The following is a 24,322-nucleotide window of genomic DNA, read 5'->3' on the forward strand; positions in this document are numbered from 1 at the left end:
CTCAACAGCAACTAAAAGCAACAACAAAGTAAGAGCTTGGAGAGTAATATGAAGACCACCAGAACATTAAGGAAAATAAAAAAGATCAAAGCTGAATCTTATTAACTTGCCAAGCAATGGAACATGCGCCAGTGAAAAAATTCATTGAACTGTTCACCGAGGGAGAAGTTAAGAGTTTTTAAGTGCTAATAAAAAAAAAAAAGGGTTGTTTAAGGGGATGAAGGGCTGAAAACTAGCCCTCTGGATAAGATGAATGACAACATTGGGTAAAACAAGTCTTATAGTTTATTTGGCAGTAAAGAGTCTTCAGTTAGGTCCAGTACAGGCTCGGTGTACTCAGGTCATTCAAAGTTTGTGACCCTTCACCAGCATAGCTGGATAGAGGTAGTTGTGATGAGATTCAGTTTTGGTATCTCCCAAGCAAGTACTCCTCTAGAAGAAAATTTTCTATTTATAAGTGTAAAAGATGACTAGGTGACCCAAAACTAAACCCATTCCCGAAGACAACTCTTCAGACAAAGATTAGACTGGACTATAACACATAAAATGATACTGGTGAGAAATGTGCTTCTTAGCTCAAGTAGACACATGAGACTATGTGGGCAGCTCCTGTCCAGAGGCAAGATGAGAAGGCAGAGGGGGACAGGAGCTGGTTGAATGGACATGGGAAATATAGGGTGGAGAGGAGTGTGCTGTCACATTGTGGGAAGAGCAACTAGGGTCACATAACAATGTGTATATAAGTTTTTGTGTGAGAAACTGACTTGAATTTTAAACTTTCACTTAAAGCACAATAAAGGAAAAAAAAAGGCACTAGGTGAAGGGGTTAAATGTGGAGATTGGGAAAGAAGACAGAGGGTATCCCAAGCAGAAAGAATAGCATGTGAAGACACCCAATAGTAGGATAGGAAATCATTCAAGAAGGGAGAGGCCAGTGAGGTGCGGCTGGAAAGGAGCCTTCAGGGAGAGCACTACTACCTAAAATTGAGAAGGTGGACTATGGTTAGACCATCCAAAGAGGTGTTGAAAAAATTGGTCACTGTCTTAAGAGCAATTGGAAACCACAGAAGGATTTTAAATCAAAGAATATGGGTAGAAGGGGTTAGATGGATGATCTGAATAGTATTAAAAAAAAAATCACTCTGGGGTTGTTAACCAATGTGATAGAGCAATATGTATACTATCTGTTTGATGAGAAACTAGTTTGTTCTGTAAACCTTCGTCTAAAGTACAATAAACAACTTTAAAAAAAGGAAATGCAAAGACAACTCACAAAATGAGAGAAAATATTTGCAAATAGTGTATCTGATAAGGAACTTGCAGGATATACAGGATATATACAAAACCCGTAGAAATCTATAATAAAAAGACAAATAACTCAATTTAAAAATAGGCCAAAGATTTAAATAGAGAATTCACAAAAAAAAAAAAAAAGATATACAAACGCCTAACAAGCACATGAAAAGATGCCCACATCATTAGCCACTAGGGAAATACAGATGAAAACCATAGTGAGGTACCACTTCACACCCACTTAGGATGACTATTAAAAAAAGGCAGATAATAACAAGTGCTGGTGAGGCTGTGGATAAACTGGAAACTTCATACATTGCTGGTAGGAATGTAAAATAGTGCAGCTGTTTTGGTGAACAGTTGGCAGTTCCTCAAAAAGTTAGAGTTTCCATATGACCCAGCAATTCCACTCCTGGGTACATATTCAAGAGAAATTAAAGCATACTTCCACACAAAAACTTATACACGAATGCACATAAGCAGCATTAGTTATAAGAGCCCTCCTTCCCCCCATCCCCCAAAAAAAGAAGTCACTCTGGGTAAGGTGTACATGATGACTAAAGCATTTGCTAGTTGAGTTGCTTTTACACTATTTAGGCAGCAATTACCATTGTCCACAGGAAAGATGATGGGATCAAAAACGAAGAGTTCCAGTAATTCTGGATGATTTCTACCACGAAAGAGAATGATAGTGTTGAGGGGAGAAAATAATTAAGACACCCAAATCTCAAAGTGTCCAACCGTAGTTAAACATAAACTTTACCTTTGATCCAAAGCTTTTCCTGTCTTGCAGACTATAGTAGGCCTCTGAGATGGGCCTCAATGGTCCTCATCTGATATTTATGCTCTTGTGTAATTCTCTTAGCTTGAACAGGCAAGACTTGGTGGCTTAACTCTAAGGAATAGAATGTGGCAGAGGTGATGGCATGACTTTCAAGACTGGGCTACAAAAAAGGCTGATTGCTGTCTTAGCTGTTCTCTTTTGCTCACCCCTGGATCCCTCTCCCTGGGGAAAACCAGCTTCCATGTCTGAGGCAGCCCTGTGGAGAGACCTTTGTGGAGAGGGACCAAGGCCTGCCAACAGCCATGTGAGTGAGCTTGGAAGTGATCTTCCTGCAGTCAAAGCTTGAGACAACTGAAGCCTCAGCCAACACCTTGATTATAGCCTATGAGAGACCCTGAGCCAGAGGGCCAAGCCTATCAGATTCCTGATCCACAGAATTGTGAATCTCTTTCTGTTAAACAACTAGAGTTCGGGGCAATTTGTTACACAGCAATACGTGACTAATACAGAGAGCTTGCCAGTTAAGCAAGCAGCTTGCCCTTCTTCATATCACTTAATTTTCTTAAAATCTCCAGATTCACTTTACTCTTCTTGACTATTTTAATCCTCTTCACATTTCTTGCTAAAAATTTTTAACAGTGTTATTTCTTACATCCATCGGTGTACAGACAAAATGGAAGTTTAAATAGTTTAAGTTTGAAGGTTTAGAGATTGATAGCAAGAAAGAATAGGAATCTGACGTCTTTACAAGCAACTAACTGGGAGATAAGCTTCGGTAAATTTGGCACTTGGAAAGAAGAGATACGCTCAAAGTACTAAAAACATATTTATTTTCTCTGTTTCATTAATTTTGACTTAAAAATTCTGTTTGCACTAATTAAATAAAAAATAACAGCCTTTGTAATTTCATTATAATTATGTAATGATAGGAGACATCCTTCTATATATCGTATTCATGGAATTTGCTACTACAAAATAAGAGTGGACAATGGGACTATATAAAATATGAGCTTAACATATTTCCATGAAAGTCTTTCCCCCGGGGATTCTGCAGGGCTTCAGCCTTTAGTAGTTCCCTTCCCATACGCACCCCTTCCCTAAACTATTTCAGAAAAAATCCCAGAAGATTTTGCAACTCCAACAATTCTTTGCAATGCACTGCCATCTCTTCCACTTCTTTCTGTTGAATTATAATCATTCCCATTTAGCATCACTGCTGCTCTGGCTGCATGTAGTCACACCCAGCAGGCACTGCTTTCTTCTGTTGACAGGACAGTCTCATTGGGTAACAGCAACATGGCTGCCAAGTTCTGCCACTTCTGCGTACCACCACTCTGTTGGAGCACTGACTCAAATTGCCAGAGCTTCACAATGTGGAGAATCAGTAGAGAATTTTTGTATTTTACTTTTCTGTATAACACCATGGTAAAAAGATACCAAAGAACTAGTTTTTCCCAATATCGTACAAAGCTTTTAATGGAGTAGTTAGGTTTGCTTTTCTATATATTCAGAGAATCAAGCATAAATCCATAAGGTTGAGTCATAAAGCTAATCTGCATGTCAAATACCTCCCTAAATGTAGAACAGCTGCTCATGTTTATGACTGAGCCAAACCTAAACCTTTTTTTAAAAAAAAAATAAGGTTCTCCGCAAGGAAGTTTTTCAATTCTCCCTACAAGAGATTCTGGGGGAATCATGGCCAGAATCATGGGGATCAGCAAAGGCTGGAGTCACCCTTGGGCTTGGGCTCAACCTGGTACCCAGACCACACCAAATTAAAATAACTTTTAGTTTCTTCCTCTTAACAGCAACAACAATAATAAAAAAGTAAATGCCTCGAGTTTTTGGTGGTAAAAGCGCTGAAGAAAGGAATTGGGAGATCTGTGTTTCAGCCCAGTTCTACCACAAACTACTTTGATGTTAGTCAGTCTGATTATTCTTTCAGAACCTTCCATGCTGGATGATTTCCTCATCTCTACACAAAGCTTCTGAAATAGTTGAGTCTGAAGTCCCTCTCAATTCAAAATTTCTTCAGTTTCATGGAGGAAAAAAAAAGGAAAAATTTGGCAAAATTATTTAGCCAAAAATTATATAAGTTTTGCTTGAAAATATTGGTTTACATTTGTGTTTATTAATATTGTGATTTTAAGAATTCTCATCAATTTTTAATCACATGCCACTTACTCAACTGAAAAAATAGAACAGAGGTAAAAGCCTCTGTTGATTTGCATTAGTATCAAACTGCTAACTTCCAAACATAAAAGACATGAACAAAATAGTCAAAATATGAAATAGAAAAATATATATTAAGGCAGGACTGGTATAAGAGATGTAAAAAAAAAAAGATAAGAGAAACAGGAACAAAAGTAACCCCCGATGTTTCCATTTTTTGTTCCATCTCATTTCCACTCTTTGAGAAAGATAGTCCACAGTAGACTATCTTTTATGGTGTTTTCCTTCAGACTAGTAATTCCCAGTGAAGTGGAAATCTCATTCCAGGCATATTAAAAAGACAGGAGACTGACTCACATTCTTGATTTCTATTGCTGACATCCAACTTCACTCCCAATGCTTTTATTGCCAACTAGTTTATATTTCACCAAAAGAATACCTCCAATGCAAATAAAACGTGCCAAATGATTATATATGTAAGCTATAGAGAAACACATTTTCATTGCTAAGTATTTATTTGATCTTACATAGGATTTGAACGAGTACATGAACTCTCCCTGGGTAGCAGGCATAAAATATATCTTCCACTTTATTTGACCTGGAACAAGATGACTGATTCCACAAGGGCAGCATGCTCCCTCTTGCAGACTTTCACTGAAATGGCCAAAGAAATTTAACAGTAGAAGAAAACTGAGGCTACAGGGAAGGGTGCAACTTACATTAGAAGATTTTTTTTTTTTAATAATTTTTATTGTGCATGAAGTGAAAGTTTACAAATCAAGTGAGTCTCTCACACAAAAATCCATATACACGTTGCTAACAAAAAACTTGACAGCCTGCTCTCTCCCTCCACTCTCTCTTTTCATGTCCATTTTGCCAGCTTCTAACCCCCTCCGCTATCTTATCTTATCATGTCCTCCAGGCAGGACATGCCAACATAGTCTCAAGTGTCCACCTGATCCAAGCAGCTCACTCCTCACCAGCAACCCTCTCCAATCCATTGTCCAGTCCAATCCATGTCTGAAGAGTTGGCTTCGGGAATGGTTGCTATCCTGGGGCAACAGAAGGTCTGGGGGCCATGACCACCAGGGCCCTTCTAGTCTCAGTCAGACCATTAGGTCTGGTCTTATGAGAATTTGGGGTCTGCATCCCACTGCTCTCCTGCTCCCTCAGGGGTTCCCTGTTGTGTTCCCTGTCAGGGCTGTCATCTGTTGTAGCCGGGCACAATCCAGTTCTTCTGGTCTCAGGATGATGTAGTCTCTGGTTCATGTGGCCCTTTCTGTCTCTTGGGCTCGAAATCACCTTGTGTCCTTGGTGTTCTTCATTCTCCTTTGATCCAGGTGGGTTGAGACCAGTTGATGCATCTTAGATGGCTGCTTGCTAACGTTTAAGACCCCAGACACCACTCTTCAAAGTGGGATGCAGAATGTTTTCTTAATAGATTTTATTATGCCAATTGACTTAGCTGTCCCCTGAAACCATGGTCTCCAGACCCCTGCCCCTGCTACGCTGGCCTTCAAAGCATTCAGTTTATTCAGGAAACTTCTTTGCTTTTGGTTTAGTCCAATTGTGCTGCCCTCCCCTGTATTGTGTGCTGTCTTTCTCTTCACCTAAAGTAGTTCTCATCCACTATCTAATTAGTAAATGACCCTCTCCCACCATAACTCCCTCCCCTCTCTCGTAACCACAAAAGAGTGTTTTCTTCTCAGTTTAAACTATTTCTCAAGTTCTTATAATAGTGGTCTTTAACAATATTTGACTTATTGCAATTTACTAATTTCACTCGGCATAATGCCTTCCAGGTTCCTCCATGTTATGAAATGTTTCACAGATTCCTCGCTGTTCTTTATCGATGCGTAGTACTCCATTGTGTGAATATACCATAATTTATTTATCCATTCATCCGTTGATGGGCACCTTGGTTGCTTCCATCTTTTTGCTATTGTAAACAGTGCTGCAATAAACGTGGCTGTGCACATATCTGTTTGTGTAAATCCCAAGGAGTGGGATTGCTAGATCGTATGGTAGTTCTACTTCTAGCTTTTTAAGGAATCGCCAAATTGATTTCCAAAGTGGTTATACCATTTTGCATTTCCACCAGCAGTGTAAAAGTGTTCCAATCTCTCCACAGGTTCTCCAACATTTATTATTTCATGTTTTTTAGATTAATGCCAGCCTTGCTGGGGTGAGATGAAATCTCATTGTAGTTTTGATCTGCATTTCTCTAATGGTTAATGATTGTGAACATTTCCTCATATATCTGTTAGCTACCTGAATGTCTTCTTTACTGAAGTGTCTATTCATATCTTTGCCCATTTTTTAATTGGGTTATTTGTCTTTTTGCAGTTGAGTTTTTGCAGTATCATGAAGATTTTAGAGATCAGGCGCTGATCAGAAATGTCATAGCTAAAACCTTTTTCCCAGTCTGTAGGTAGTCTTTTTACTCTTTTGGTGGAGTCTTTGGATGAGCATAGGTGTTTGATTTTTAGGAGATCCCAGTTATCTAGTTTTTCTTCTACATTCTTTAAAATGTTTTGTATACTGTTTACACCATGTTTTTATTAGGGCTCCTAACGTTGTCCCTATTTTTTCTTCCATGATCTTTATCATTTTAGATTTCATGCTTAGGTCTTTGATCCATTTGGAGTTAGTTTTTGTGCATGGAGTGAGGTATGGGTTTCGTTTCATTTTTTTCCAGATGGAGATCCAGTTATGCCAGCACCATTCGTTAAAAAGACTGTCTTTTCCCCATTTAACTGTTTTGGGGCCTTTGTCAAATATCAGCTGCTCATATGTGGATGGATTTATGTCTGGATTCTCAATTCTGTTGCACTGGTCTGTGTATCTGTTGTTGTGCCAGTACCAGGCTGTTTTGACTACTGTGGCGGTATAATAAAATCAGGTAAAGTAAGGCCTTCCACTTTGTTCTTCTTTTTCAGTAATGCCTTATTTATCCAGGGCCTCTTTCCCTTCCGTATGAAATTGGTGATTTGTTTCTCCATCTCATTAAAGAACGTCCTTGGGATTTGGATCGGACTTGCATTAAATGTATAGATCCCTTTTGGTAGAATAGACATTTTTGTAATGTTAAGTCTTCCTATCCACGAGTAAGGTATGTTCTTCCACTTACATGTCTCTTTTGGTCTCTTGCAGAAGTGTACTGTAGTTTTCTTTGTATAAGTCTTTTAAGTCTCTGGTAAGATGTATTCCTAAGTATTTTATCTTCTTGGGGGCTACTGTAAATGGCATTGATTTGGTGATTTCCCCTTCGATGTTCTTTTTGTTGGTGTAGAGGAATCCAGCTGATTTTCGGATGTTTATCCTGTATCCCGATACTCTGCTGAACTCTTCTATTAGTTTCAGTCGTTTTCTGGAGGATTCCTTTAGGTTTTCTGTGTATAAGATCATGTTATCTGCAAACAGAGATACTTTTACTTCTTCCTTGCCAATCTGGATGCCCTTTATTTCTTTATCTAGCCTAATTGGTCTGGCTAGGACTTCCAGCACAATGTTGAAAAAGAGTGGTGATAAAGGGCACCCTTGTCTGGTTCCTGATCTCAATGGGAATGTTTTCAGGCTCTCTCCATTTAGGGTGATGTTGGCTGTTGGCTTTGTATAAATGCCCTTTATTATATTGAGAAATTTTCCTTCTGTTCCTATTTTGCTGAGAGTTTTTATCATGAATGAGTGTTGAACTTTGTGAAATGCCTTTTCTGCATCAGTTGATAAAATCATGTGATTCTTGTCTTGTTTTATTTATGTGGTGGATTACATTAATTGTTGTTCTAATGTTGAACCATCCCTGCATACCTGGTATGAATCCCACTTGGTCACAGTGAGTTATTTTTTTGATATGTTGTTGAATTCTATTGGCTAGAATTTTGTTGAGGATTTTTGCACCTACATTCATGACGATAAAGGTCTATAATTTTCTTTTCTTGTGGTGTCGTTACCTGGTTTTGGCATCAGGGATATGGTGGCTTCATAGAATGAGTTTGGTAGTATTCCGTCCTTTTCTATGTTCTGAAATACCTTTAGCAGTAGTGGTGTTAACTTTTCTCTGAAAGTGAAGCCCTCTGGGCCAGGGCTTTCTTTTGTTGGGAGTTTTTTGATTACCTTTACAATCTCTTCTTTTGTTATAGCCCTATTTAGTTGTTCTACCTCTGTTTGTGTTAGTTTAGGTAGGTAGTGTGTTTCCAGGAATTCATCCACTTTTTTCTAGGTTTTCAAATTTGTTCGAGTATAGTTTTTCATAGTAATCTGATATGATTCTTTTAATTTCATTTGGGTCTGAAGTAACATCTCCCATCTTATTTCTTATTTGGGTTATTTGCTTCCTCTCCTGTTTTCCTTTTGTCATTTTGGCCAATGGTTTATCAATTTTGTTGATTTTTTTAAAAAAACAGCTTTTGGTCTTGTTAATTCTTTCAATTGTTTTTCTGTTTTCTATTTCATTTAGTTCAGCTCTAATTGTTGTTATTTGTTTTCTTCTGGTGCCTGTGGGTTTCTTTTGTTGCTCTCTTTCTATTTGTTCAACTTGTGGGGATAATTCTTTGATTTTGGCCCTTTCTTCTTTTTGGATGTGTGCATTTATTGATATAAATTGGACACTGAGCACCACTTTTGCTGTGTCCCAAAGGTTCTGATAGGAAGTGTTTTCATTCTCACTGGATTCTCTGAATTGCTTTATTCCATCCTTAATGTCTTCTATAATCCAGTCTTTTTTAAGCAGGGTATTGTTCAGTTTCCAAGTCTTTGATTTCTTTTCCCTGCTTTTCCTGTTATTGATTTCCACTTTTATGGCCTTATAGTTAGAGAAGATGCTTTGTAATATTACAATGTTTTGGATTCTGCTAAGGCTTGCTTTATGACCTAATATGTGGTCTCTTCTAGAGAATGTTCCATGTGCACTAGAAAAGAAAGTATACTTGGTTCCTGTTGGGTGGAGTGTTCTGTATATGTCTATGAGGTCAAGTTGGTTGATTGTGGCATTTAGATCTTCCATGTCTTTATTGAGCTTCTTTCTGGATGTCCTGTCCTTCCCTGAAAGTGGTGTGTTGAAGTCTCCTTCTATTATTGCAGAGCTGTCTATCTCACTTTTCAATGTTCATAGAGTTTGTTTTATGTATCTTGCAGCCCTGTCATTGGGTGCATAAATATTTAATATGGTTATATCTTCTTGGTGTATTATCCCTTTAATCATTATGTAGTGTCCTTCCTTATCCTTTCTAATGGATTTAACTTTAAAGTCTATTTTGTCAGAAATTAATGTTGCCGCTTCTGCTCTTTTTGATTGTTGGTTGCTTGATATATTTTTTTCCATCCTTTGAGTTTTAGTTTGTTTGTGCTTCTAAGTCTAAGGTGTGTCTCTTGTAGGTAGCATATACATAGTTCTTGTTTTTTAATCCATTCTGCCACTCACTGTCTCTTTGTTGGTGCATTTAGTCCATTTACATTCAGGGTAATTATGGATAGGTATGAATTTAGTGCTATCATTTTGATGTCTCTTTTTGTGTGTTGACAGTTTCTTTTTCCTACTTGATTTTATGTGCTGAGTAGATTTTCTTTATATACTGTCGTTTCCTCATATTTGTTGCTGTTGATTTTGTTTCTTCTGAGTCTGTATTTTTCCCTTGTATTTTATTTTGATGAATAGGGTAGTTTGTCTCCTTTGTGATAACCTTATTATTTACTCCTATTTTTCTAAATTTAAAACTAACTTTTATTTCTTTGTATCACCATATCTTCCTCTCCATGTGGAAAGTCTATGATTACATATCTTAAAAAACCCACCTATCTTATTCCCTCTTAATTATTTTACTGTTGTCTTATTTTATATAATAACATCACCATTACCCTGTGTTGGGCTCTTTTTTTTTTTTTTTTAATCTGCTTTGTTTTTTTGGATTTCCCTGTCTGGGTTGACTTCTGGTTGCTCTGCCCAGTGTTCTAGTCTTGGTTAAAAAAAAAAAAAACTGATATTATTGATTTTCCAACCAATGAACTCCCTTTAGTATTTCTTATAATTTTGGTTTGGTTTTTACAAATTCCCTCAACTTGTGTTTATCTGGAAATGTCTTAATTTCACCTTCATATTTAAGAGACAGTTTTGATGGATATATGATTCTTAGCAGGCAATTTTTTTCTTTCAATTTTTTAAATATGTCATCCCGTTGCCTTCTTGCCTGCATGGTTTCTGCTGAATAGTCTGAGCTTATTTTTATTGGCTCTCCTTTGTAGGTGACTTTTCTTTTATCCCTCACTGGTATTACAATTGTCCCTTTATCTTTGGTTTTGGCAAGCTTGATTATAATATGTCCTGGTGACTTTCTTTTAAGATCTATCTTATGTGGAGTTTGATGAACATCTTGGATAGATATCTTCTCATCTTTCACAACATCAGGGAAGTGTTCTGCCAACAAATTTTGAAAAATTTTCTCTGTATTTTCTGTTATCCCTCCCTGTTCTGGTACTCCAATCACTCGTAGGTTATTTCTCTTGATAGAGTCCCACATGATTCTTAAGGTTTCTTCATTTTTTTAAAATTCTTTTATCTGATTTTTCTTCAAATATATTAGTGCCAAGTGATTTATCTTCGAGTTCAGAAATTCTAGCTTCTACTTGCTCAATTCTGCTGCTCTGACTTTCTATCGAGTTATCTAATTCTGTAATTTTATTGTGAATCTTCTGAATTTCTGATTGCTGTCTGTCTATGGATTTTTCCAGCTTATTAAACTTTTCATTATGTTCCTGAATAATCTTTCTAATTTCTTCAGTTGCTTTATCTGTGTGTTCCTTGGTTTGTTCTGCATATTGCCTCATTTCCTTCCTGATGTCTTGAAGGGTTCTGTATATTAAACTTTTGTATTCTGCATCTGGTAATTCCAGGAATGCACTTTCATCGAGAAGATCCCTGGATTCTTTGTTTTGAGAGCCTGTTCAGGTGATCATGATCTGTTTCTTCATGTGACTTGATATTGACAGTTGTCTCTGAGCCATCTATAAGTTATTGTATAAGTTTATGCTTGCTTACTGTGTCATAGCTGCTTGCTTTGTCTTGTTTTGGTATACCCCTATGGGTTGCTTGAGTGAGCTAGTTTGATTATTTTCACCTTTGGAGCTCTGGTGTCCTGTCCCCAGCTGGCTAGAGTTGTTATCAGGTATTTTTTTATATCAGTCTAGGAGTCCATTCAGTTTTCCTGTATGAATTCAGCTCAGGTTTCCAGGTAGCTGAACATCAAATGTGTGCTACAGGCTCTGTCCTACAGTCTTAGAGGGGCAGGGGTGATTGGCGCATATACCAGTATCTGATTGCAGCAGGGGGTCATGCTCTGAACAAGGCAGGGGGCTGAGAACCAACCCCCAAGTGTCTCTGAGGAAAATGAGTCTCTGTTCCCTAGAGCATGCTGGTGGGTGGGTTCTGCAGAGGGACCATGGGCACCCAAAGTTTTTGGTTGTAAGGACTGGGAGGTACCAATTATCTTTGGACACCTTTCGCGGGTGGCTGCATGACCTGAGTGGAGCTACCAGTCTTTAGGTCCCTGATGTGGATAGGTGAGGACCTTGTTTAATAGGCAAGCAATGTCAAATGTCAAACACCCACCTCTCCACTGCACAGCTGAAATGGTTGGAGTTTGCCAACAAGGGCCTATTCTCCCAAAATAGGCCCACACAGGTCCATGCAGAAGGGAAAGGTGCTCAAGGTCCACAGACTGTTTACATCTGGACAGGAGCCACTTCTGTCCTGAGCTCCCCCAGTTTATGGAGCTAGCAAATTATCTTTTCCCCCCAGTTGCAAATTTTTTCCTTCCCCAAGGCCGGGAGGGTGGCTCTAGGTGCTCACCAGGGTCTATCTCAGGCCCAGGGATTCAGCCGCTGAAGCCGGCTTGCCAGTGCCAGTGAGGCACGGTAAAATATACGCAAGTACTTAGCTTTTGCTGAGAGCGCCGTTCTCAGGCTCCAGAGGTGTGAGTGGGCTGTGTGGCTGGCTGCTTCTCCCTGAAGAAACTGCTGCTAAACGCTAGGACCAGCCTGCCGCTGCCACCGCTGCTCTGGGAATGGTGCCTGAGGGTTCCCCGCGATTCAGATCTGGTAACTCCTCTCCGTTTCTGAACTGCCTCTTCCTCCCCCTGCCCCTCAGTTCATTGTCTAAGCTTGCCTTTGATGCTCAGGGATCCCAGCTTGTCACAAACATACTTGTTTCACTTATTTTTTCGGGTCTTTGCTATAAAGAGGACTTGAGGGAAGTGTCTGTCTATTCTGCCATCTTGGCTCCACCTCCCCCACATTCGAGGATCTTTGAAGAATTACTTTACTATGTAGGTAGGTCAGCCTAGATTGAGGCAAAGTCTGAGATCATCATAGATTGCTCAGGGGTATGCAAAATAGTACAATTCTTGTGAGTGAGAATTTGGCAACATCTAGCAAAAAAAAAAAAAAATTTTTTCTAGCAAAATTATATATACATTAGCTCTTTGATTTACCAAACTTACTTCTTGAAATCTACTCCAAGGAGCCACTGGGAAAAAAATATATATATATATGAACTGATTTAAGCACGTTATTTGTTACAGAATCCTTGAATAACAAAATATTTAGAAAAACTCAAAAGTCCATCAGTAAAGGACTCAATGAATAAATTTTGACAGCACCTCTTAATGAAAGAACAGGATATATAAAAGGTTGACAGAAAGCCACTATCTACTGAAATGTCATATCTCTTCGATGTTGTATTAAGTGAAAAAGCAAGGTACAGAACACTATATATTTTAAGCTACATTTTGTGTGATAAGGGGTAGTGATATTGTGTATTGGATTATGTTTGCAACAAGAAATATGAGAAGGGTAAACCAAACGGGAATAGTTGCCTATGGATGGAAGGGGATAGGTGTGAAAGTTAGACTTTTCTGAACATGCCTTCTGTAGATATTTTCAACCTTGTAAACATATATATGTGTTTTACATATTTAAAAATAAAACACAAATTTTAAGAAGAAATCTGTGAAAATTAAAAGTAAATTAAATGAATGAAGCTAACAGGTGATCCGGTTGTTATACATAGAGAAATTAATTATTTCAAGACTTCTGTGGTGTATGTTCTAGGAACACACAGAGCTGAAAGTAAATTTTAAACTTCATTCAATATTTTAATTTTTTAGTATTTCTGGTATTATTGTGAAACTATTTTATGCATATGGTAGGTTAATGTAAATAATTTATAACGACGTGGTTGTTAGGTGCATTTGAGTCAGTTCTAACTCATAGCAACACTATGTGCAACAGAACAAGACCCTGCCAGGTTCTGGGCCATCCTCACAATCGTTGCTATATTTGAGCTTATTGTTGCAGCCACTGTGTCAATCCATCTTGTTGAGGAACTTCTTCTTTTTTGCTGACCCTCTACTTTACCAAGCATAATATCCTTCTCAGAGAATGATCCCTCCTGTAACGTGTCCAAAGTACATGGGACGAAGCCTCGCCATCCTTGCTCCTAATGGGCATTCTGGCTGCACTTCCTCCAGGACAGTTTTGTCAGTTCCTCTGGCAGTCCATGATATAGTCAGTATTCCTCGCCAACACCACAATTCAAAGACATCAATTCTTCTTCCATCTTCCTTATTCACTGTCCAGATTTTGCATGTGTATGAGGCTACTGAAAACACCATGGCTTGTGTCAGGTGCACCTCAGTCCTCAAAACGATGTCTTTGCTTTTTGACACTTTAAAAAGGTCTTTTGTGGCGGATTTGCCCAATACAATATGTAGTTTGATTTCTTGACTGCTGCTTCCAAGGGCATTGATTGTGGATCCAAGTAAAATGAAATCCTTGACAACTTCAACACTTACAATAATGCATATTATTCAGTAATTTATAATAATGCATAATAATGTTAATGTTATCAGAACAAGATCGTCAGTGTAAGAGAAAAGAGATATAAACATGAAATCAAGGATGTTAACTAAAAATCATGTAATGCAATTTAAATGGAAATATCAATATAAACACATACCTTTTTTTTTTTTTAAGGAAGCATGTATTTCTAAATTTTGTCCATGGAAAAAGCCTAGAGACAATGAAAATACTGGTAAGTTGAATTATTTGTTCAAATATTCCCTGTCCCTTTCTGCTAGACCCATCCTGCAGGGTCCATCTCTGGTGTCCCTCCCTACGGGAGGCATATACTTTCCCAGGAGAGCAGAATCACAGCTTGAGGAATTGTCTACATAACGTGTAAGGTGTTCAGCTCAAAGGGATTCGGAGGTCATTGTCCCTCCCACCCAGAGCCTATAGTCAACATGCCATTAGCATGCCAGCAACTCAGGGGTCTGAAGGGATATTTTGAGGTTTAAAATATATAAAAGGAGGAAGAAGATAGCCCCAGAGAGACATTTTCAATTTTGGAAGTCATACTGTCTGAGAAGGGAGTGTGTACAGACGGTGGTTTGCCCTCAGGGCTTGGGAAAGATGGTGCTACCACTAACCCCTTGATGGGAGATTTCTCCCAGTAGAGCTTTAGAATCACAGGTGGTGAACTCTGATCATATGTCTCTTTTCTGCTTTATCACCAACCCACCCTTCCCATTTCCTTACCTATAACATGAACTTTCTGTCAGGGCCTATGGCTGAGTTCAGGTTGTATTATGTACCGGGCTCTGGGAATATCACATTTGCTTGATAAATATTACTGAGGGAATTGGTACTTGGATTTTAGGTTGCTGCTGTAGTCTCCTTGGTTCTAGAATTTAACTGTGTTTTCTAAATGTTGGATTGGTGGGGATAGTTCCATGCACTCTATTGAACACAAGGACTTTTTAGAATCGTGAACACATTGAAGGAAAAGCCCCTGTCTTGGTGGAAGGTGACTGTGGTTCTGTCTATCAAAGAAGAAACCAGAAATCACTTAGGCCACCAAGTGAGATTCCCTTGGTAAAAATGGAGCAGAATAAGAATAAGTGAATGAGAAAAGATGATTTTTTCACATATTATGGGACTTTTTATTCATGGCTATAAAACAAAAGTGATACATATTTTATCAGGCATTTAATTGCTTTGTTAAAGTAAGAAATTTACACCACATATAAGTTGATCCTGAATGTAAAGCAATCCTCCCTTTTATCAGTGGATCAGTCACCAAAATCTTTGGGCTAGCTTAAATACATAAACTTAAAAAGAATAAGTGACTGAAAATGACTAGATACTTATGATATGTAATGTATTACCAAAATGTTGGAGGTTCAAGTCCACCCTGAGGCACCTTGGAAGAAAGGCCTGGAAATCTACTTCTGAAAAATCAGCTATTGAAAATCCTATGGAAAACAGCTCTACTCTGACACACATGAGGTGGCCGTGAGTCAGATCAACTGAACGGCAACTGGTTTATTTATCCTTTTATGTGTTTTACCAGTTCTCAACGGAAAGAAGTATATTAATTTCAATAACTCATGTTTTTATGGCATTGCTCACATTAACTAAAGCAATTCTTCCAGCCCCTCACTCTCCTCCACTCTAAAACTTCACAAAATTTCTTCTGGAGTCCCTGAGGCATTTTGCATGACTCCAATAATACTCATGCCTGCTATCTGCATCCATCTAAAGGCTGTCAATATCAACTATGAACATTCTGGTGCCCTTTCCAATAATGCTGTTGCCAAAGCTACAAATGTCTGGTTTGTCAAGTTGGTGCTAAACAAAGTCGTATAGTTCTTAGGACACAAGTGGGGTAGCTATCCCTCTTCCCTCTTCTGACATCTGTAACTTAAGGTCTCAGACTTCTCCTTGTGAAAATGATTCCTTTACCTTCTGCCTGCCATCTTTCCCTCTAGACAGCTCAGGAAGGAATCTAAAGGGATTACATGGGTCAAACAGTGTTCCTGAAAAAGACCTGTCCAAGTCCTAATCCTGGTACTATGAATGAGACTTTATTTTGAAATGGGATCTTTGCAGATGTGATTAAGATCTTGGCACAAGATCATCCTGGACTTAAGGTGTGTCCTATATCCAATGACTGGTATCCTTAAAAGGGAAAGAAAAGGAAGATTTGAGAAATGGACACAAGGAGAAAGCCACGTGAAGAGGAAAGCAGAGATTGGAGTTATGTTGCCACCACAAGCCATGGAGCGCCTGGAACAACAGCCAGAAGCTGGAGGATGCAAGGAAGCATTCTCCCCTACAACCTTTAAAAGAAGCATGGCCTGCCCTACAGACCTGGGACTTCTGGCCTCCGGAACTGTGAGAGAATATATCTCTGTTGTGTTAAGCCACCTGGTCTGAAGTAATTTATCACCACAGTCCTAGGAAGCTAATGTAGGGGCCAAACAGGAAAGTACTCTGGGGAGACACTGCGCTTGCTGCCCTACAGTTTCCAGCTTACAGTATGACAAGGGTGCAGCCGACCTCAGGCACTCAAAAGCTGCTGGAATCCACTGGCTCCTTCGTTTCAGATTCTCTTTTCTGATTGGCTTCATTCTCTCATGCAAGATTTCTCTAAACAGTAGCTACTATGGCCTACTAAAACAAAATAAACCAGTTGCTGTCAAGGGGATTCCAATTCATGGCAACCCCATATGTTTCGGAGTAGAACAGTGCTCCATAAGGTTTTCAAGGCTGCGGCATTTTAGAAGCAGGTTACCATGCCTTTCTTCCCAGGCACCTCCAGTGGATTCAAACCACCAAACTCTTGGTTAGTAGCCGGGTGCTTAACCAATTGAACTACCCAGGGATTCCTAAAAAAAAAAAAAACCTGTTGCCGTTGAGTTGATTCCGACTCACAGCCACCCTATAGGACAGAGTAGAACTGCCCCATAGAGTTTCCAAAGAGTGCGTGATAGATTCGAACTGCCAACCTTCTGGTTAGCAGCCATAGCTCTTAACCACGATGCCACCAGGGTTTCCAGTAGCTACCAAAATGCACCTCTACCGATTTTTCAGGAAGAATGGGACTAAGGGTCACTCATAATGGACCCAAAATTCAAAACATTGGGAAAGAATTCTGATTGAGTCAGATGTTCTAGGCCAATCAACAGTCACTTTGGCTAAGGATGCTGAATCCCTAAAATCCACGACTGTGCCGACTGAAACTCTGTAGTTAAAGTGTGGAAAGGATCATTTTTCCCAAAGAATGGCAGAAGGGAGGGGAAAAGGGTGTGCTAGTACCCAGCCAACAAGGACATCCAAGTATAGGAAGCACTCCAGTTACAAAGTTGTGGAATTGACTCTGAGGGGATATAAGTTGAGTGTTTTTATGATGTGACCTTCATAAACAGAAGAGATGTTTGTTCAGATGGTGTAATTTGAGATCAGCAAAGCCAGAACAATATTCTCCCTCAGTCCTATTATGGGGCCTATATTTCCCACAACTATTTAGGCCCTTTTCAAATGTAATACAGGGTTGAATAAAAAGTGGGGGACTTATAAGTTATTCCTTTATAAACTGTTAATATCATCACTCATAACAGTTTCTTAGATTAGCTGTATAGTAAAGGAAAGACTTAGAGAAAATGAGTTTTAAGGTAAGAGAATTATGAAGTCTATTTCCATGATGCAATGCCCAGGAAAAACATTAAATAAAATATAAAGTGCTATGAAAAATAAAGCCATTATCCTTATTAAAGAAAGGGATAACTGAGAAAGCATGAGGCATGTGATTAGACTCAGGATGAACAGATGTGGTTATAATGCCACAAGAGCATAATTAGTTAAGTGTCAGGCTTTAGAGTTAGACTATTGTTCTATACCATCGACTCGGTTCGAACTCGTAGCAACCCTATAGTACAGAGTAGAACTGCCCCACAGGTTTTTCTAGGCTGTAAATTTTTATAGGAGCAAACCACCAGGTCTTTTTTCCCACAAAGTGGCTGGGGAGTTCGAGCCCCCGATCTTCTTGTTAGCAGCCAAGCGTTTAACTGTTGTGCCACCAGGGCTCCTTCTGTTGGGTTTGCACTCTAGTGATGTGAGCTTGGGCAAGTTGCTTTACACTCTGCTTCAGTTTCCTCACTTCTAAGCTACTAGTAGTTTTGAAACCTAATCTCATGAGGTTGCTGTGAATTTAAATAAAGGGTATATATAATACACAGAGAGGTGCCTGTTACATAATAAGACTAAAAAATATTAGTTGTTATTATAAGTAGGAATCTTTGGAACTCAGAAGCAGGATAGTGAGGCACTGAGTTTCTAGAAGTAATGGAGAAACTAAAAGAGAGTAGAGAAAGTTAAAGAGTCTGAACAGCATCAATGATAATGTTTATCTATGGTATATCATTACCCCGGAGAACCCTAACAGCTATGAAATTGGCCCATGTCCTCTGGTGTCCAGAGTTTATGATGGAATTTTGAGATTGTGGGTATGATGCCTTCTTAGAGAGCATAAGGCAGAGCTATAGTTTCTTCTAGATTGGGCATTATTTCTTCAGAGTTTACTCAATAGCTGATTTTAACTAAAATCTAAATGCTGCTGTTATTTGGCCAATATGTAAGAACTGGGTGTACACCTTTTAAAAGCAAAAAAAAAGTGCAGGATTTCCCCACTGTTCCATCATGAGATAGAAACTGTGGTATAGAGAAAACACACATACCCACACACGCACAGGACTTGGGTTCCTAGGATAGATCTGAGTTCAACCCTTACTAGCCATGGTCTTTGTGTGACTGTGTGTGTGTGTGCGTGTGTGTGCATGCATGTGCACTTGCAAGCATTAGGTGAAAGTTTACAGCTCAAGTTAATTTCTCACACAAAAATTTATACACATATTGTTTTGTGACATTAGTTGCAATCCCTGTAATGTGACAGCACACTCCCCCTTTCCACCCCAGGTTTCTTGTATCCATTGTACCAGATCGTGTCCCTTCCTGCCTTCTCACCTGCCTCTGGACAGGAGCCACTCATTTGGTCTCTTGTATCTGCTTGAACTAAGAAGCACACTCTTTAAGAGTATTTTTTTATGTTTTACAGTCTGAAGAGAGGGCTTTGGGAATCCTTTTAGTTCTGGTTTAACAGAGCATCTGGGGACTATGGCCTTGGAGACTCCTCCAGTCTCAGTCAGGCTATTAAGTCTGGTCTTTTTATGTGAATTTGAGTCCTGCACCCCACTTTTCTCCTGTGTTATCAGGGACTCTGTGTTGTGTTCCCTGTCAGGGCAGGTAGTTGTGTACCATCTAGTTCTCCTGGTCTCAGGCTAATGGAATCTCTGGTTTATGTGGCCCTTTTGTCTCCTTGCATCTTTGGTGCTCTTCATTCTCCTTTGCTCCAAGTAGGTTGAAAACAATTGATGCATCTTAGATGGCTACTTCCTAGCTTTTAAGACCCAGACACCACTCACCTAAGTGAGATGCAGAACATTTTCTTAATACGTTTTGTTATGTCAATTGACCTAGATGTCCCCTGGAACCGTGGTCTCCAGACCCCAGCCCCAGCTACTCTGTCCTCCAAAGTGTTGTTTGGGAAGCTTCTTAGCTCTTGCTTTAGTCCAGTAGTTCTAGCCATGATCTTGAAACAGTCACATACCTTTTAATTTCTAAGTTTTCTTGTTAGAAAAATAAAAAAATAGATTATTTTTAGTTGTTTGTGAGATACTTTCTTCAAAGAAATCTTACCAGGAAGCCCTGTGTAAAGGATAGAAAAGAGTGATGCTTCTTTGGTTAAAATGGGGAAAGGAAAGCAGAGTCCTAAAAATACAGACCCCCTCTCCTTGTTTGCTGAGCAGTTCCCTGAGGTACAGTGGGATAATTGCTGGACAAGAGGACTTTCTGGGCCCTTTCTGCTTTTAGTCATATATTTTGACTATAGTACCCTCGTCTTTGAAGCCAAAATCAATTAACATACCATAGAAGTTATTTTGATTAAGCACTTGACTATTATTACTTGACTGTTAACCTAAAGTAGGCAGTTCGAACCCACTGGTAGCTCCACAGGAGAAAGACAGGGTGATTTACTCCCATAAAGACTGCAGCCAAGAGAACTATATGGGGCAGTTCAACTCTGTCACTTGGAGTTGCTATGGGTTGTAATTGACTTGATGTCACCTAACAACAACAGAAGTTGTTTACTGCATTTTCTGGTTGGTAGCTTTACATTTTAACCCTTCCCCACTTTAAAGCTTCTTCAAATATATCCTTAAAAATACGGCTTGTACATGAACCAGAGACTTACACCATCCTGAGACCAGAAGAACTAGTTGGTGCCCGGCCACAATCGATGACTGCCCTGACAGGGAGCACAACAGAGAACCCCTGAGGGAGCAGGAGATCAGTGGGATGCAGACCCCAAATTCTCACAAAAAGACCACACTTAATGGTTTCACTGAGACTAGAGGAATCCCGGCAGTCATGGTCCCCAAACCTTCTGTTGGCCCAGGACAGGAACCATTCCTGACGACAACTCATCAGACATGGAAGGGACTGGACAGTGGGTAGGAAAGAGATGCTGATGAAGAGTGAGGTATTTATATCAGGTGGACACTTGAGACTGTGTTGGCATCTCCTGTCTGGAGGGGGGATGGAAGGATAGAGAGAGTTGGAAGCTGGCAAAATTGTCACGAAAGGAGAGACTGGAAGGGCTGACTCATTAGGGGTAGAGCAAGTGGGAGTGTGAAGTAAGGTGTATATAAACTTATATGTGACAGTCTGACTTGATTTGTAAACGTTCACTTGAAGCTCAATAAAAGTTAAAAAAAAATGGCTTGATTCATTTTACAGAAATCAGTAAATCACTATCAAGAAGCTATTTTAAAGTATGATAAAAGTATGAATGTGTTCATATTAAGTAATCATCAATAGATTAGTCTCAATAATCAGTAGATTATTTCCTGGCTTGAAATTGGTCTTAAGGTCCTTGTTACAGACAAGAAAGCTCTTTCCTCTTGGTACTCAAGTTTATAACATTTATTACGTGTGTAACGACTATGCCTTATATGAATTTGGACTGCCGACCTTTTGGTTAGCAGCCGAACACTTAACCACTGTGCCACCAGGGCTCCCCTTATATTCTAGGCTTCCTAAATTTGGGAAAAAAACAAAAAACAAAACAAACAAAACCTAGATTTGGAGTCAAAAGAGTTGTATTTAAGTCCAATTTCTGCCATGTACTAATTCTATGAAATTTAATCAAATTATTAAACTTTTTGAGCCACATCAATAACTAAATTATGTTCTTCATTTCATTAAATTGGCTTCTAGAACACCATACATTCTGGTTGGTCTTTGTAGTTTATCCCTCTACCTCCCTCATCACTCCTTCCAGTCCTTTGATAGTTCCTCCTTTTCTTCTCTACCTCTTACTGTTACAGTCCCTCAGTCTCAGACCTTGAAAGTCTTCTCTCTTTGTATCTGTTCCCTCAATGATCTCAAACTGAAGGCTTTGAATTCCATCTATATTCCAATGATTTCCAGGTTTAATCTTCAGCTCAGCCCATTCCTTGTACCATATTGCATACTTGACATCTTTGGAATGTCCAAAAGTCATCATACTTTCAAGATGTCGAAAAGCAAAGTCCTTAATCTTTATCCCAGATCTGCTCAACTTCATCTTTTTCCCATCCCAATGAAAAGAACTCTATCATAACTGTTGTTTAGCCCCAAACCTCAGAGTCAGCCCTGATACTGCTCTTTTACCCATAAAAGCAGGTCAATCAGGAAATCCTAATGGCTATACCTTACAACAGCTACCATCCTCATCAGGACCATCATCCTTTCTGCCTAAATCATTGTAATAGACTTTACTTCCCCTCAGTGCTTCAAATGGCTTTCTATCATCTCTTCTTAATAAGGTAGAGACAGGAACCATTTTGAAATATAAATTGGTGATGTCACTCCTTTCCTCAGAACTTTGCGGTGGTGACCCATGTTACACTGAGAAAGAGCCAGAGTCCTTTTAATGACCTGTAAGACCCAACATGACACTTTGGCTTCATCTCCTATTGCTCTTCACCTTGCTTACTTCTCTTCTGCCACACTTACCACTGTGCTGTTATTCTAACAGTCTAGCTTTAATACTGATTTATGACCTTTGTACTTGATGTCTTCTACCTGGAGCATCTTCCTAAATATTTTCATAGTTAACTTCCTTGACTCTGTTATGTCTGTTATGGATTGAAATATGTCCCCCCAAAAATATGTGTCAACTTTGCTAGGCCATGATTTCCCCGGATTCTGTGGTTGTCCATCATTTTGTGATCTGATATGATTATCCTATATGTTGTAACCTCAATGATGGTAATGAGGCAGAATTAGAGGCAGTTATGTTATTGAGGCAGGACTCAATCTACAAGATTAGGCTGTATCTTGAGCCAGTCTCTTTTGAGATACAGAACAGAGAATTGAGCAGAGAGGAGAGGAACCTCATGTCATCAAGAAAGAAGAGCTGGGAGTAGGGCATGTCCTTTGGGCCCGGGCCCCTGCACTGAGGAGATCCTAGGCTAGGGGAATATTGATGACAAGGACCTTTCCCCAAAACTGACACAGAGAAAAAGCCTTCCCCTGGAGCTAGCTCCCTGAAGATGAGCTTCTATCCTCTTAAATTGTGAGAGAATAAACTTCTGTTATTTAAAAACAACCACTTGTGGTATTTCTGTCATAACAGCACTAGATAACTAAGACAATGTTTTTAACCAAATGTCCCCTTCCCATGAGACCATAGTGACTATGCTATTTTAATAGACAAGTTTCTCCCCCCTCTACCTCCTAATCTCCTTTACTCTTATTTATTTTTCTTTATTTCACAACAACTAGCCTTTTCTAATGTATTACATAATTTATGCATTTATTGTGTTTGTTTATTCCAAATTTCCCTCTTCCATTACTAGAATATAAGCTCATTGATAACCAAAGATATATGCTTTCTTCACTGTGGTATCCCAGTTGCCTAGAATAGTGCTTGGTACAGAACAGGAGCACAATACACTTTTTTGGGGAGGGGTGAATAAAGAAATGAATGAATGAATGAATACATATCTTGAAGTTATTTTGTGAGACTTAAATAAGATAATCTAGCTCACATCACCTGCCAGAGTCTGTGGTTCAGAGAAAACTCTAACCAAATAGCATTTATATTCTTAAGCAATTGCTCAGAGTAAATTTTGGGGGCGTTTGATCACTCCATCTACTGTCTTCGTCATGTGGAAGATGCTCCCTATATAACGCATTATATGAATACTAGAAATTATTTTGTTTCAACAAGGAAACACAATTTGAGGAATGTTTATTTATATAATTCCATGCTGGTTTGCATGGTGGTAAAATTTTTTGTTGTAAAAAGACATTTCATGAGCATTTTCTCAGACCAAGAGTTGGTTGTACTGTAAATTTGCTCCTTGGTGGTGAGCAGTGCATTGCCTTAGCTGTCTTGCCAGCTGCCTTTATCTAAACTTATTTAAGGGACAGTGTTTCTGGAGAAATCACTCCACTTTATTTTGAAGATGTATGTGTCACAGATTCTCCAAAGGTATTTCATTAGGAAACTAACAAAGGAAAAACTTCACATTTTGTAACTAAAAAAGATTTTCTTGAAGTCAAGACAATTATCCAACTCTTTTATGACAACTGCTGGGATGGGCAATACTTGTCAAATCATAGGAGTCCTTGTAACCAGCAGTTCTGGAGTCTGCAGGCCTTTGGCTTCCAAGTTGGAAACATACGGTTACACCTCCTGGCATATGCAAGACTTTAAAGAGTGAATCCAACTCCCATGTTTATTTTTATGTATTAACAACACAGACCGGGCAGATAAAAAGATGTAAAATCTTTGCAGCTCCAATAAAGACATACGAAAAAACAACTCACTATGGCTTTTCTATGAGTGTAAATGTTTACAGCTGACAGCACACATGGAACCAAAACACAAAACAAGACTCTGATCTAAAATACCCTATTTTAAAAACAACGTTTATCATCAGTTTCCAGAGTAATGAGTTAACAAGGGTCCAGTGTGAACACCACTTTACCAGGGGTGGAAGGTTTACAGCAGTGTCACTTCCAGCTGCCAGCAGGTGCTACTATAGATGTCAGTCCAAAGACTTGATTCGTTAAGTTTTGCCACTCCAGTACTGTACTCTTTATGACAAGAAAAACAAGAATGAACAGCAA

At 39.1% G+C, this 24,322-nt stretch overlaps 2 long non-coding RNA genes across 13 annotated transcripts in view; one reads left to right on the forward strand and one right to left on the reverse strand.

Annotated features, from left to right (window-relative positions):
* The window catches only part of LOC111750700 (uncharacterized), a 231,195-nt gene that overhangs the window by 98,936 nt on the left and 107,937 nt on the right, over positions 1-24,322 (forward strand). For 9 of the 12 annotated variants that reach the window (XR_010318764.1, XR_010318763.1, XR_010318762.1 and 6 more), the window contains exon 3: positions 14,276-14,333. This is a non-coding gene — a long non-coding RNA (uncharacterized LOC111750700). The remainder of the gene's footprint in view (positions 1-14,275; positions 14,334-24,322) is intronic. The other 3 variants (XR_010318767.1, XR_010318766.1, XR_010318769.1) reach the window with 1 other exon arrangement.
* The window catches only part of LOC135228318 (uncharacterized), a 31,132-nt gene that overhangs the window by 6,265 nt on the left and 545 nt on the right, over positions 1-24,322 (reverse strand). Inside the window, exons 2-5 of the long non-coding RNA XR_010318773.1 lie at positions 24,181-24,289; positions 14,259-14,312; positions 2,057-2,188; positions 1,902-1,963 (exon numbers count right to left, since the gene is read on the reverse strand). This is a non-coding gene — a long non-coding RNA (uncharacterized LOC135228318). The remainder of the gene's footprint in view (positions 1-1,901; positions 1,964-2,056; positions 2,189-14,258; positions 14,313-24,180; positions 24,290-24,322) is intronic.

Source organism: Loxodonta africana, chromosome 20 (genome assembly GCF_030014295.1).
Source record: "Loxodonta africana isolate mLoxAfr1 chromosome 20, mLoxAfr1.hap2, whole genome shotgun sequence".
In the NCBI taxonomy this organism is placed as follows: Eukaryota; Metazoa; Chordata; class Mammalia; order Proboscidea; family Elephantidae; genus Loxodonta; species Loxodonta africana.